Raw genomic sequence first — 15392 nt, 5'->3', positions numbered from 1 at the left:
ACTAAAAAATTATTCTTTGGGAAAGATTGATCTAACTAAGATAGGGACTGGAACTGATCCCAATATAGAAAACTGGTGGACAAAAAAAAAAACCTCCCTACATCAATACAGAACACCACCTGCTCTCGAACTTATTGTTTTAGAGAGTTCCCTAGAATACCAAGAGGCAAGAAGGGAGAAGTTTTTTCCCCAGGGTCACACAGTCAGTATGTGTCAGAAGCTGGACTTGAATCCAGGACATTGAGGCTAGCTCTCTATTCACTATGCTGCCTCTCAAATAGCTAATAAGTTACTTGAGGGCAAGGATCATGGCTGTTTTATGTGTCTCATATTAGATGCCTAACAAGGCTATGCACATAAAAAGCATCCAGTAAATATTCAAGAATTTGATATGACAAAATGACTTTGATACAACTTAAAACCTCAGGCTGTTGAAGCTTGTGAAGATATTATAATTCCTTTCTCTATGATTGGATATGATGGTGTATTGTTGTATGATTTCCTTCTCTAGATCATTTTACAGATGAGGAAATTGAGGCAAACAGTTATGTGACTTGCCCAAGGTCACACAGCTAGTAGTGTCTGAGGTTGGATTTGAACTAAGGAAGATGAGTCTTCCTGATTTCAGGTCCATCACTCTAATCACTGTGCCACTCTAGAGTCAGAGGACCTAAGTTCAAATCCTGCCTCTGACATTTACTGTGTGACTTTGGGCAAGTCCCTTCACCTTCCTGTGTCTCTTTAAAAACCAAAGGACTGGACTAGAGCAGGACTTCTTAAACTTTTTCTACTTGTGACCCCTTTTCACCTGAGATATTTTTGCGCAAACCTGACTATATTGGTATATAAAATAGGTATACATAACCTTTTACTGTTGCTAAATTTTTCACCACCCCCACATTGTTATGTGACTCCATATGGGATTGCAATCCATAATTTAGGAAGCTTTTGTCTAGGGGGCAGCTGGGTGACATAGTGGGTAAAACATCTGCCCTGGATTCAGGAGGACCTGAGTTCAAATACAGCCTGAGACACTTGACACTTACTAGCTGTGTGACCCTGGGCAAGTCACTTAACCCTCATTGCCCTGCCCCCCAAAAGATACAGAAGGGATCTTGTACCCATCTCTTTACAGTGCTTTCAATGGCAAGGGAAAGTGGCTCAAGTATTAAGCAGAACTGTATTAATCAATCAACAAGAATTTATGATGTACTTACATGTGCCAGGAACTGGGTTGATTTGTAGGGATACAAAGAAAGCAAACCCCACATCCCAGATGATATTTGATCCCCTCCTTTTTTGGCCTGGGATGTCTCTTTTCTCTCTCATTTTGGGTCCAAGTTCTTGCTATTGGTCCTTCCTTAGTTCATAACTGCTCCAAGCACAGTTTGTGCTTCCTTGTTGGAAGCTCACTTGTCCATCTCTTGGTTCCTTCAAGCCCAAGGGCTCTCCACAGACTCGGCTGGCATTTAAAAAATCATTTTTGCAATCCCCTTCCCTTCTCTCCCTCCCACCATTGATTTTTTCTTTTGTTTTTGCAATCATTTGCCAAGAATAGAGGATCCTTCCTCTCTAGCCTGCCCAACCTCATAGTGGTCAATTTCATCTGGATATGTGAGACATCCTTCCCATACTCACCTGAGGACATAGGGGATTAGGTTCAGTATGTTGATGCATGTGTACACCCTCGAATGCATACACAACACATATGCACACACTCCTTTGTCTTTATACTTACTTTACTGCTCTCCTAACTCTATTAACTTGATATCAATACAAAGAGCACTTGATGGCAAACTAGGAGACCTGGGCTCCTCTCTACCTGGTTCTGCCTCTAACCTGTTGGGTTAGAGCTATGTTAGGTGCTTTAACCACTGTGCCACCTAGCTGCCCCTTGGAGTTTTCATGGTAAAGATATTGGTTTACCATTTCCTTCTCCAGCTCATTTTGTAGATGAAGAAACTGAGGCAAACGGGGTTAAGTGACTAAGCCAGAGTCACATAGCTAGCAAGTATCTGAGGCCAGATTTTAACACAGGAAGATGAATCAACCTGACTTTAAACCTAGCAATTTATCCATTATCCCATCTAGCTGCCCATCTGGGGACTATGGCCAAATTTGAACTCATGTCTTCTTGATTTCAGTCTCAGCACTCTGTATTCATAGTACCACTTAACTGGCCATGTGAGACATCAGGAGGGTAGAGGCAAATTCTTTGAAACTGTCATGGATATGAGTCCAGGAAGGGTACTGCTGAACCTTCCCATGGCTGTATCTCAGGGTAAGCTTGATTACAAGCACTTTCTTGAGAACACAAGCTTTAGAGTCATAAAAGATAAGTGCTGGAAGAAACCTTAAAGATCCCAGAGGCCAATATCATTTTGAAGAAACTAAGGTCCACAGAGGAAGAGTAGATTTCCCAAAGTTATATACAAGTAAATGGCAGAGGCAGGGCCAGACCCTAGGTTTCTTAGATTCCAGTTTGGTTCTGTCCCTGCTGTCCCTGATGATTCTGCAATTTCTGCTGTAGAAGTTGATTCATCCCTGGGAGCAAAAGGTTTTCCCATTGACCCCACCCCCATCTCCAATATCAAAGCCTGCCTAAAAATCAAATGCAGAACTGGAAGGGACCTTGGAGATGATCTAATTCAACCCTCTCATTTAACAGATGAATAAACTGAGGCCCAGGGTGACTTTCATAGCCTGAACCAGCATTCAAACTCAGGTCCAAGTTGAGCACACTTTCCACCACACTGTTCTCTTCCCTTGTAGGAATAATCCCGCTGTAGCTCCTTCCATTTAAATGTAGCTCTCTTTTACACTTGAATCAGATTATGTGCCCTGGCCCCTTCTCTCCTCCTATGGATTATGAATAAGGTAGCAGTATGTAACAGCCGGCCTCATCACATGGGCTGGAAATTTTGCTCACCATGCTGAAGCTGTGAGCTGCTCCTGTCCCCAACATATGCACACACCCTCCCCATCACCGGCACACTCACTTACTCATGTACACACTCATGTAAGATCACACATATTGTCCACCCCCACATACTCCTAAGCAACACTCCTGCATCAACAAATCTATCATCCAGCATTTTAAGATGCTACTATGTGGCAGGGATGTAAGTACCACGAAATGAAGCAAAACGACTTAGGTGTGCTTCAACATGTGCAGAGGAAGCAGGATGGTGGTGGACAAGAGACTTTGCCACTATAGGAATATTTAAGGGAACTGGGGATGTTTATCGTGGAGTACAGAAGCAAGGGGGAGGTGATAGTTATCTTCTAGCTTTCCTTCCAGTGAAAGACAATGTCAAAAGTCTAGGGGAGGCTCCTTGTGTTGAACTCTAAAGACTGGGTAGTGAGTGGGGTGTGTGTGTGGGGAAGGGTGATGGGAATTCTGGAAATAGAAAATAGCTTTCACAAAGACATGGAAGCAGAATATTCAGTCCGGGTTAAACCTAGCTAATTTTGAGGTGAATGTTATAAGACCGAAAAGTCCAGTGGCTGTGGAAAACATTCAATGCCATGGGCAAAGGAGTTTGACCTTTATTTCTTAGGCATTGGGGAGCCATTGCAGGGGAGTGATATAATAAAATAGCTAGCATTCATATAGCACTTTAACCTTTCCTAAGCACTTTACCTACTTGTCTCTTATAATCCTCAAAAGAACCATGTGAGACAGGTATTATTATTATGCTCATTTTACTTTTCTTTTCTTTTCTTTTTTTTTGTTTTTGTTTTAGGCAATTGGGGTTAAGTGACTTGCCCAGGGTTGCACAGCTAGTAAGTATTAAGTGTCTGAGGCTGGATTTGAACTCAGGTCCTCCTGAATCCAGGGCCGGTCCTCTATCCACTGCGCCACCTAGCTGTCCCATGCCCATTTTACAAAAGAAAAAATTAAGCTTGAGAGGTTAAGTGACTTAACTAGGGTCAAACAGCCAGTAAGTGTCAGAAGTAGGATTTGAATCCAGATCTTTCTAAGTCCAATATTCTTATTTCCTATGCCACCTGGCTGCCCATAATCAGATCCACTTCAGTGGAATTGCAATCTCATCACCATAGCTACTCCCTCCAGTGATGCAAATTTTAGTCCATCCAATGTGTTCTTATTCCATAAGACTCTTGTCCATCTCTTTTAAATTCTCCACAGTGGGTTCTTTCAGTGTCCTGGGAGCCTTCCTTTAAGCCTCTTAACATTTCATGGATACCAATAAAGCATGTGGGCTCTTCACCGGCCCATTCTTTGCTCTTACTCCATGACCAGCCCACCTCCTTTCCCAATCATACATTTCTTTAATGACATCCCTCATGATAATTCTCCTCCATAATTCTTCACTTATAACATGTTGTAGCCTACTTAGGCCCATCATGTACCTCTCTCCATTACCCTTTCATTGACCCACAACTTTAATTCATTAGAGACTTTGGTGTTCCATGACTCAGCCAGAAAACCAGCTAGACATAAGGAAAGTAAGTCTGGAAGCCATATGAAAGATGGACTGGAAGGGAGCGGGAAAAGAGCAGAGGCAATAAAACTATTCTTTTAATGGTCTAGGCTGTATGGAGTATCAAGTCCTTTGTTTGACATTCGAAGGCACTTCACAACCTTTCTACCTATCCAGTCTCTTAAATTCCGCCTTCTTTCACATATTCTATGATCCAGCCAAATCAACCTTCCATACACTTGCTTTTCCATGCCCTTCATCCCCCAACTTTCATTATTTCCCCCATGTCTAGAATGCCGTTCCTCCTCCCCTTCCATTTCTTAGAATCCCTGGCTTCCATCAAGATTCAATGCAAATATCATTTTCTGTAGGAGGACTTTCTAGTTCTCCCAGGCACTAGAGTCTTCTCTTCTAAGGTTACCTTCCATATATTCTATAAGTATTTTTAATTTATATATTATCTTCCATATTCGAATATTATTCCCATGACGATATTTTTGTCTTTCTTTGTATAGCCAGTGTTTAGCAGTAGGAAGAGAGGTGATAGAATAAGTTCAAGAGCTATTGTGAAGGTAAGATAGACTGGGCTTGGGAATCGATTAAATATGAAAGGAGAAGGAGAAGTCTAAAAGATCCCTCTGGGAGTTTGGAACAGAAGAAACTAGACAAATGATGGTGCCATTGACAGATATAATCATCAGAAGCAAGATAAAAGAGGGAAAGATAAAAAGTTCAGTAATGGACATGTTGATTTGAGGTGCCAGTGGGGCATCCAAACAGAAGTGTTTTGTAGGCTGCTAAAGATGAGGATCTAGAGCCCAGGAGAGAGGTCGAGGCTGGAAATATAGATAGAGGAGTCAATTAAAATAAGATGATAATTGAAAATTATATGTGAATGGGATTGTCTAAAGCTAGGGTCTGTGAACTTGTTTTTAAAAATATGACATTTTGGTATTGTAATTCAATAAAATGTATTTCCTTTGAAACCCCATGTATTTTATTTTATGCCTTTGAAAACATTATTTTGAGAAGAGGTCAACAGATTTCACCAAAGGGGATCCATGACACAAATAGTTTAAGAATCCATGGCCTGGAGAGAGTAAGAGTGAAAGCATGTAGAGAGAAGACTGGGGCCCAATCCTTGAGGAATTTCTGTCTTTAGGAATAAAGGAGAAGAGCCAATAAGGGAGACGGTAAAGCTGCACTTAGGGGCAGCTAGGTGGCACAGTGGATAGAGTACTGGCCTTGGAGTTAGGAGGACCTGAGTTCAAATCTGGCTGCAGACACTTGACACTTACTGGCTGTATGACCCTGGGCAAGTCACTTAACCCCAATTGCCTCACAAGAAAAAAAAACATAAGAAAAAAACAAGAAAGAAAAAGCACCACTTAGAGAGTAAAGAAGACAGAGAGCCAAATAGAACCCACTTATCAAGGGAAATGAAAGAGGAGAGCAGAGAGGCCTACAGTATAATGTTAAATGCTTTGAGAGATTAAGGGCAACAAGGCCTGATAAAATGTCATTGGAGTTGTAGATTAGGAGGTCACCAATGGCCTTAAGAATGAGGTTTCAGGGTTGGGGCGGGGGGAGATGTAGGAAACTGATGGACTTTGAGTCAGAAAGACCTGAGTTTGAATCCTATCTAAGATACTTCCTTGGACAAGAAATTTATCCTCTTTCAGAGTCCATTTACATATCTCTAAAATGAAGATAATAATAGAACCTATCTCACAGGGTTGTTGCGAGGGTCAAATGGGGAATGTATGCAAAAAGCTTTGCAAAACCTTAAAGGACTGTATCAATGCTAATCGTTGTTGATGATTATATCATTGTTGTTGCTAGGTTGAGGAGAAAAGAAGCAATCAGAAAGTGGGGACATTGAGGAATGTTATTAGGCCAGCTTAGATGGATTTTCTCAGATGGATCTTAAGGGTAGGTCAATTGCAAATAGGACTTGGGTGTCCCTGTAGGATTCTAAGCTAAAGTAAATGTCTGAATTCATTTCTAATCAACTCCATGTTTGAATTGGTAGTAAAACTGACTATAAGGAAAAAGGCTTTCACTGGAACTGGAACAGAGAGAGCCCTCATAGGTGTTAGATCCTTTACCTAAGGGGTATTAGGTTTATTAAGGAGTACATACCTTTTGTTTTCCTTTTTCTGGAGCCAGGATAGGACAGGAGCCCTTTAGAATTCCATCCCAAGTCAGCTCTAAGATCTTTTTAGCCCAGGGTTCCTCTAGCTGTGACAAAGGGTCCAAATGAAAGCCTGCCCAAAAGCACAAAATCAGAAGCATGACTATGTGATATAGTAGTGGAAAGAGCATAGGCTTTGGGAAAAAAACAACAAACCTGAGTTTGAATCTAAGCTGTTCCCTGTATTCCCTGTATCATTCCTCAGGACTTTTATAGCTCTAAACCATATAATCCTGTGAGTAAATTACAAGCTCATGAAGTAGTCAGTATTCCAGTTTGACTGGAGCCTAAGATACATATATCACTGGAATACCAATAAAAAGAATAGAAATATGCGTTTGAACCAGATCATGGAAAGTTTTGAATTGCAAACCAAAGAATTTGCAAACTAAAGAATTTCCTAGATAATAGGGAGCCACTGATGATTTTTGAGCAGGAGGAAAAACATGAAACAGGGAGATTACTTTGGCAGTAATGGGATTGGAGAGGAGATAAGCAGGGGCAGGGATGCCAGTTGGAAGAATATTAAAATAATACAAATGAGAGGCAATGAAGGGTCTCAGTAACATTGGTGGAAGTTAAAGTAGAAAGGAGAGGACATATGTGACAGTTATTTCAGAGGTAGACATGGTAGAATTTGGCAAGTAACTGGATATGGGGAGAGGGTAAAGAAAAATGACAAGAGTCAAAGATGACTCTATAGCTTTGAGCTTAGATATCTGGGTACCATGGACAGAAAGAGAAATGGGCTGTTTAGGGAGGAAATAGGATGAGTTATGTTTAGGATGTGTTGGTTCAAAGTGGTTAGTATGACAGTGTTAATGTGAGTGTATTAGTATTAGTTAGTATGGCAGTGTTAGTATGAAGTAGTTAGGTGGACATGTGGAGTTGGAGCTTTGGGAAAACTTTGAGGAAGGAGATATAGATTTGGGAGGAATCCATTTAGAGATAATAATTAAAGTCATGGGAATGAGTAACATACGAGGGAGAGAAAGGAGGAAAGAAGGCAGAGAATTCCCAAAGACAGCACCTTGGAGGAAGATGGCACTTGAGTTGGAGGAAGAAGAGGGGCTGATACAGAATTCCCGAATAAAGGTGGTCAGAGAAATAGGTGGGGAGGAAGCATGACATGGCAAATTGTGTGCTGAACTTGAAGTGAGGAATACCTGGGTTCAAATCCCATCTTTGATACTATCTCTGTGATCCTGAGCAAATTAACTAACCTCTCAGCCTCAGATCTCCATCTGTAAAATGAACGGATTGGACTAGTTGGCTATTAAGGTCCTTCCTAGCTCTAGGTCAAGGGTTCTAAATTTGTGTGTGTGTGTGTGTGTGTGTGTGTGTGCAAGCATGCCATAGACCCCTTTTTTCAGTCTGGGGAAACCTTAGACTCCTCAAATAATGTTCTTGATATATAAAACATAATACAAAGGATCACAAAGGAAAACAATTATATTGCTATAAAATGATCAAAATATTTTTTTTTAAAAATAGCACTCTGTTCTAAATCTGTGATCCCATGAACTAAGAGAGGGCAATGGCCTTGAAAGCCAAGGGAGGAGAGAATATCAAAGAAAAAGAAGGGATGATCAGTGCCAAAGGCTTCAAAGGGATGGATCAAGGAGAATGAATGCTGAAAAGTGATCTTTGGTTTTGGAAATTTGGAAGTGATTGGCGACCTTTTAGAAAGCAGTTTCTGTAGAGCAGTGAGGGATGAAAACCGTGTTGCCTGGGGATGATGGAGTGGGTGGCTAGGAAGTGAAGGCAATAAATGTTAACCACATTTCCTAGAAGTTTAGAAGTGAAGATGAGGAAAGAGATGACACAGTAATCTGAGAAAGGGCCAGGTTCAAGGAAAGTGTACATTTAAGCCATGGTCTTCAATGACAGCAGTATCTATAATAACTTTAAGGTCCCTTTTTCTAAATCATAATTAAGAGAGCAGAACTCTGTATTCAATAACCATAGTTAGGATTATTTGGGTATAAACTTCTTACCTTATACTTGCCTGCATTGAAGCTCATCTACCACCTTCCTGCCCACTTGTGCCATCGTGTGAGATTTTGCAGACTATCCCTGTTGGTTTGACATTTCACTATTCCAAAAAAGTTTGGATGCCGTCTGTGAATCTGGAGAAGGACCTGTTCACTTTCTTCCAGGTACATTACAGAAATGTGAAATAAGATGGTCCCTGTATCAAACTCTGGGCAACTTCACCGTTTATTCTTTATTTATAGAAGTGATAAAATAATCTTTGTATGAGGTATTTTCACCTCTGCCCCTCAGATCCCAAAGAAGTTAAGCTCCTTGAGTGCTAGTGATCAGTCACCCCTACCCTATGTTGACTATTTATAAGCCACCATCCTATCCACACACTCAAAAAACCAAACCAAACCAACCCTTCATGGTGCACCATGGTGATTTGAAGGGGGGTAGTGGTGGTATGGAACTTTATCAAAGACCTTCTGAAATCCTAAATCAATTACATCCACTAGTTCTCTTTTATCCACATTTGCTATTTCTTGCCTCAAAGAACTCTAATAGACTGGTCAGACATGATTTCTTCTTACAGAACCCATGGTGCCTTTCCTTCAGTAGGTTATATTTGCTTAAGTGTTCAGTGATCCAACTCTTTAATATAGATTCAACCAGCTCACACAGTATGGAAAGTGAAACTCATTAGTTTGTAGTTGCCAGGGTCCCTCCCGAAATCTTTCTTAGAGATGTGAGTCACGTTGGTAACCTGCTGGTTCTCCAGCATAGTGGCCATTTGGAATGAACTGCTACATGTCTTGGCCCAACTGTTTCCCAATTTCACCCTTGAGTTCCTTCAAAACTCTGGGGTGGATAGCATCCAGTCATGGTGATTTCTCCATATCTGGAGAGGCTCATGCATCATGGGGCATGAGCCCGTGGACACAGTTGCGCATGGAGCAGAATGCTTAGTGGGTGGGGTGGGGAGGGGGATGGTGTTATGCTTGACAAGCACTGGGCAAGGGTTCCAGACCTTCTGAGGACCACATGCAGAGTAAGGCTTATGTGCAAGGGAATTTCCTCCCCATGCCAGAGAATTTCTGAGTCTTGCCTGTCGATGTTGGAAGAGTTTATCTTGTCACCGAGCTGCACTGTCTGCTGATTTATCTCTGTCCAGGGGAGTAGGGCCCAGCTGCAGACAGCAAACATATTGAGTAAATTCCTAATGAACTGATTACTCAGCTTAGCATTTTAACTGCTGCATTAAGCATCCTCTCACCCTCATAAACATGTTGAACTACTGAAGGGATTATGGCTTCCAGGCCAGCCACTGTGTCACTGGGAAAAATTAATCCCAAGATTTAATCAAAGACAAACCTGCAAATGGCTGGAGGGCCCTGGGCTTTTCTTCTCTCTGCCTGACTTCTGAGCACAAAGCATAGGAGAAGTGGTCCAGGAAATCATAGACTTCAGAATGGAAGTGACCTTGAACGCTCCCTCTGATTCTATACAGGGCCACACTCAGACCATCTTGGACAAGTGGTTATAAAGAGTAATAGTAACAATAACAACAGGAGACATTTATATGGTGCTTTATGGTTTTACATATATTATCCCATCGGATGTATTGCCTTGAAGCAGTAGACTCACCATTCTCATATTGGAAGGTCTCCAACTCAACTGAGGCTTTTTTTTCTTGTAAGAGCATCTACCCAAAAGGAGGGTATTCAATCAGCAGCATTTATTAGACATCAACTGGTGCCTAACATTTCACTGAGTGCTGGGGATACAAAGAAAAAGTCTCTTCCTTCAGATTTTATAGAGGAAGATAGGACTTTGGGGGGGGGGGGTTGTGGGGCAAAGAGGGTTAAGGGACTTGCCCAGGGTCACACAGCTAGTACATGTCAAGTATATGAGGCTGGATTCGAACTCAGGTCCTCCTGAATCCAGGACCGGTGCTTTATCCACTGTGCCACCTAGCTGCCCCCAGAAAGATAGGACTTTTAAGGCCCTTATCAGACAAAGTAGCTCAGTACAGGCATGAATGGAGCAGGACATGACAAAGAGACTGAATGGTCATAACCATCTGCAAAGCTTTGTTCAGCTCTGCTTTACTCAACATGACTTCCAGACATTCTTCCCTTCACTTCTGTTCATAAACATGGATTAAGCACTTACTGTATACTTAGGCACTAGGCTAGTCACTGGGGAAGGGTATGAAGATAAAGTCAAAACATCCCCGGCACTCAAAGAACTTGCTTTCTTTGGAAGCTAAGGCACAGAGATGAAAACAACACACACATGCACACATGCTCACACACACAGATAAGTAAATGCAAAATATATTGAAAGTAAATAGAACTTATTTATTTATTTTATTTTGAGGAGGAGTGCTACCAACTGGGGAATAAGGAAAGCCCTCATGAAGAAGGTAGCCCTCAGCTGAGCCTTGAAGGGAGCTGGGAATTTCATGGACTGAAGGTGAAGAAGAAAAGCATTCCAAACTTGGGAAAATAACCTGTGCAAGAACATGCAAGTGGGAGTTGCAATGTTGTATGCAGAGGTCAGCAAGTAGTCTAGTTAAGCTGGAACGTGTGAAGGGAAATAATATGAAGTAGTCCTCAAAAGACAGATTGGATACAGATTATGAAGAGCCTTAAACAAACAGAGGCATTTGCATTTTATCCTTGAGGTACTTGGGAGCCAGTCAAGATTTTTGAGTAGGAGTGGCATGCTCAAACCCAGGCATATCCCCACTCTCCAAGATCTGTTTGTATTTTCCAGGTTCACATCTATTAATGGACTAGGCATACTGTAACCTATGAAGCCATATTGTTTCTTAATCCAGCCCGGTCTATGACTCCATTTCCTCTGATCTGTACCTACTCTAATAACTTCCTAACCTATTTCTTCATTAACACTTTCTCCTCCACTCCAATCCATTTGACATACTTCTACCAGATTAGGCTTCTTAAAGCACAGCTTTAACCATGTCATTCTGCTCAAAATAAATATTTATTGATTTTTTTTAAATCAAATTGAATTTGAGATTTATTTTTTTAATAGACTGTAATCTCCTTGAAGTTAAGGCTTCTGTTTTATTTGTGGTTTGGCCCTCCTAGCTCCTAGCTGCTGGGCACTTAGTAAATGATCAACAAATGTCTATTGAATGGATGAATGGTTACTTAATTCCATGAGAGCTTGAAATCAATCTCCTCCCAAGAAGAGATTATAAAGAACACTGAACCTATCCCCACCCACTAATGGAGGTATTTGTATTTACTAGTATATGGACCAGATGCTACCTTTTGTCCGTCCCTGTGGGAAGACTGAGCTTGTTTCTGCTAATGAAACATTTAAGTGGTAATGGATGAGCAAATAGCCCAGAGAGGTCATTTAGCTCTAGCTTAAAGGAGAAACCCAGTGAAAAAAAGTCCAGATACAGGAGGTAAGAAGAGAGAAACAGTGCTTCACTTCCAGAGAAGCAAGGCAACTGAAGAAACCTAGTACTTTTCATTGACTCATAGTCCCATAGACCTTGAAGGATCTTATCATTCTAGTCAAATCTACTAATTTTATAGATGAGAGAACTGAGACCCAGAGAAATTAAAGAAATTTTTCCAAGGTCATGGAAGTAGAATTGGACTTTAACTGAGAACCACTCATTCCAAACCCCATGCACCACATTCTCTCCCAACGAGAACCAGGCTGACCTGGAGTATGACTTGGCTAAAATCACAGTAGAAACAGAAACAAGATAACTACAGTTGTCAGAGGTACAAGGGAGCTCAGGAAAACCTCAGACTGACCCAGAACTAGAGTAGCTAAGCATATGACAGAAATGGTTTGACATAGAGCCAGTGAATTCTCTGGCAGGGAATGGACTGCATTAGTATGAATGTCCAGAGGTTTCCAGAGACAAGGGAACTCAGTAAAACTTAGAACTACGCAAAACATAGAGGATCACCATTGGAAGGAAGCACAAACTAACTAGACTGCCCAGTTTAAACCTCATTTCTTAGAGCAGGGGACAGAAGCCTTGGGGAATGAATAGACTAATCCAAGGATACCAGCCCTCTTTAGCTGGACGGAGCAAGACTCTGGTAATTAATAGATATGATTTTGTTGATTAATTGCAATTACTTTATTCAAAAACTATCACGTTTTTTTTTATTACTAGCAGAAAGGCAGTGTGGTGTAATACTTTACTGTTCAGTCATGTCCAACTCTTCCTGACCCTGTGGACCATACTTTCCATGGGATAAAGATAATGGAGTGGTTTGCCATTTGCATCTTCAGTGGATTAAGGCAAACATAGGTTAAGTGACTTGTCCAGGGTCACACAGCTAATAAGTGTCTGAGTGGTATAATAGATGGAAAATTGGCTTCAAATTCAAGAACACCAGACTTCATGTCCTGCCTCTGATACATTCTGACTTCGTGGCTCTGGGCAAGCCCATTTAACTTCCCTGGGGCACAGGTAATTCTCTACAACTATTACAAGCTGCTAAATAGGTGCTGATGTGTACTAGGTATAGAGAGTGTGTTCACTATGAGTTCCCAATAACAATGAAACTTTCCCTAACCTACCCATATCCTGAAAAGGGTAATGATGATATTTCAATATTACAGAGATCTGTGTTTTGTCAGTATGGATGCTTCCCTCATTAACATGAATCACAATCCTTCTGTGACTCATCTGTCTTTGACAGATGAAATTGTAGAAAATTTCATCACTCTTCAGCTAGTCAGATGATGAACTCCCAACTGAGCCAGCCTGGACAATTGGACAACAGACATACAAGCCACCAGGAACCCCACATTTGAAGTTGTTCCAGGTTCATAGGACCTATAGATTCTGTGCTGTGCTGATCCAATCTTCATGAACCCCGGTCTGGCTCCCTGTCATGAAGAGACATCCAAGGAAGGCTTTGGTGGAAGAAGAATAACAAGGCTATTCCTTTTTTAAATGTTGTAAATAATACAAAGGAACCCAGAATGCTGTGTGGAGAGCATGTGGATAGAGAGCAGACCTCAGAGTTGGGAAGATTCAGGTCCTACTTCTAAGACATCTTGGCCTGGTGACCCTGAGCATATCACTCATCCTTTGAGTTCCCCTGCTGATTCTCCGAGGCTACAAGTTGTACAAAAGTAACAGGTCTACATTGATTGAAGGAGTTCCCTTCCCTGCTCCAATGAAATTGACTTAGGCAAAAAACAAAACAAAATAAAATAAAACCCAACAACCATGGAACAGAAATATACACTAATGGCTCATAATTATTTTGAACCTGTTGTGATGCCTATTAACACCTGGAACTTCATCTACATATGCAGATATTATCACTTCAGTATACATTCTTCAATATTAATACTATGCCATGGCCAATTTCTCTTCAGAAGTTTACCAAGTCATCCCACTACTTCACCAAAGTAACTCAGTGTTATCTTTGGATTGCCAAGTCCTCCTATCACATCTCCAATTCTTCCTGTCTAGTTACTAGACCCTACCCCTCTTTACTATCCTATGGCTATGTTTTATACAGTGGTTTTTTAGATATAGTCTGGCTTTACTCTAACTTACAGCCTCCTCCTACCCCATCTCCTTAGATACTATACCCGTCATCCCCACCCCCCCCCCCGAAAAAAAAGCAGAAATCTTGAAGGATGGGAAATATGGAGGGATTGTGGGTTCTATTTTTCTAATGGCAGACTTTCTGGCTCGTTATCTCATCTGGATGCTCAGTTTGGTTGAATACTCTATTTTGGAAGCAAGACAAATCACAGAGGTGGGGAGTACAGCAGAGAAATCATTGGGATGGAAGGAAGGGAGGAAGACGAAACTAAAATAGAAGAGAGAATAGAGTACGAGAGGTGAAAAAGAGAAGGGAAAGAAATTGAAAAGGGAAGGAAAGATGGGGAAGAAAAGATTGAAATGAAGGGAGATTGAAAAGAAGAGAGGGAGATGGAAGGGAGGAAAAATCAGGAGAAAGGTGAGAGAAAGAGAAGAATGTTGAGATAGAAGAGGAGAAGAGAGGTGGAGGAGAAAAGAGAGGTATGGAAAGATATGGAAGAAAGGGGGAATGGAAAGTTGGAGGCAAAAAGACATGGGAAAAAGAGATAAGGGAAGCAAGGAGTGAGATGAAGGAGAGGAGAGGGAAGAATGGAGCTAGAGAAGAGAGGGAAGGATGGGGATAGAAATGCTTCTCTAGACAGAGTTATGTAAATAGGAACCCAGAATAGAGTGGATTTCCAGTCAGACAAGATACTAGGCAATAGACAAGATGCCAAGCAACCTGAAACCAACAAGTTTCAGAACACCTTTGGGGAACAAGTCCTAGGCATTCAATGATAGGTCAAACTGAATCTCAAAGGGACCTTATTAGATGCAGGTGAGTTATGATCTTTGGGTAGAGAGCCAGGTGTATTCAACAAGAGTCTTATCTGCCACCCTAAAAGGGAATTCATAGTTGGGGGGGGGAGGCATGTTACTCATAAGTGCCAAAGCCAGTGGGTTAGCTCCTAAGGAGGAGGCACTGATCATTTTATCACAGGTTTCAAACTCTTCTCAAGGCAGGGGAAGGGGCAAATACCCTCATGAATAAAAAGGAAGGAGAGAAATGGAAGAGGAAACAGAAGACAAGGAGAAGGGAGTGAGGACTTGACACCCAGTTTCACTTCAGTACCACTAGAACCTCCCTGGTAAGCCTGATGCCACTAAGGTATCTTATTAGTGTCACTTACTTGACTGCATGATACCTTTTTTTTTCTTACTT

At 41.4% G+C, this 15392-nt stretch overlaps 1 protein-coding gene across 10 annotated transcripts in view; it reads left to right on the top strand.

Annotated features, from left to right (window-relative positions):
• The window catches only part of LRFN2 (leucine rich repeat and fibronectin type III domain containing 2), a 543138-nt gene that overhangs the window by 174550 nt on the left and 353196 nt on the right, over positions 1–15392 (top strand). Inside the window, exon 1 of one of the 10 annotated variants that reach the window (XM_043964823.1) lies at positions 15297–15318. The exons of the other annotated variants lie outside the window; for them this stretch is intronic. The gene's annotated coding sequence lies outside the window, so the exon portion shown is untranslated. Of the gene's footprint in view, positions 1–15296; positions 15319–15392 lie in introns of those variants that run through there. 10 annotated transcript variants of the gene reach the window in all.

Source organism: Dromiciops gliroides, chromosome 4 (genome assembly GCF_019393635.1).
Source record: "Dromiciops gliroides isolate mDroGli1 chromosome 4, mDroGli1.pri, whole genome shotgun sequence".
Lineage (NCBI taxonomy): Eukaryota > Metazoa > Chordata > Mammalia > Microbiotheria > Microbiotheriidae > Dromiciops > Dromiciops gliroides.
The sequence above is the reverse complement of the archived record's forward strand: the minus strand, read 5'-3'. Positions and strand labels throughout refer to the sequence as shown.